Raw genomic sequence first — 277 nt, 5'->3', positions numbered from 1 at the left:
AAGAAAGGGTGGGAGATGGAGGGAGAAAAGATGAAAAGAAAGGAGATATTAGGGGGAGAAAGAAAGGCTGAAGATGATGAAGAAAGATAGGAGCGTGATAATGAAGGAGTATAGTTTGATTAGATACCTGAAGAAACAAAGTAATCACTATTAATTTGCACTCTCTCTATTACAAGACAAAAACTCTCTTTCTCTCTTACATGAAATAAAATCTAGCTCTCTTTCTCTATTCAAGACAAGCAAGCAAGCAATCTCTCTCTCTCCTCCACTAGTTAAA

This window comes from Portunus trituberculatus, chromosome 36 (genome assembly GCF_017591435.1).
Source record: "Portunus trituberculatus isolate SZX2019 chromosome 36, ASM1759143v1, whole genome shotgun sequence".
NCBI classification, from domain to species: Eukaryota; Metazoa; Arthropoda; class Malacostraca; order Decapoda; family Portunidae; genus Portunus; species Portunus trituberculatus.
Note: the sequence above shows the minus strand (reverse complement) of the source record.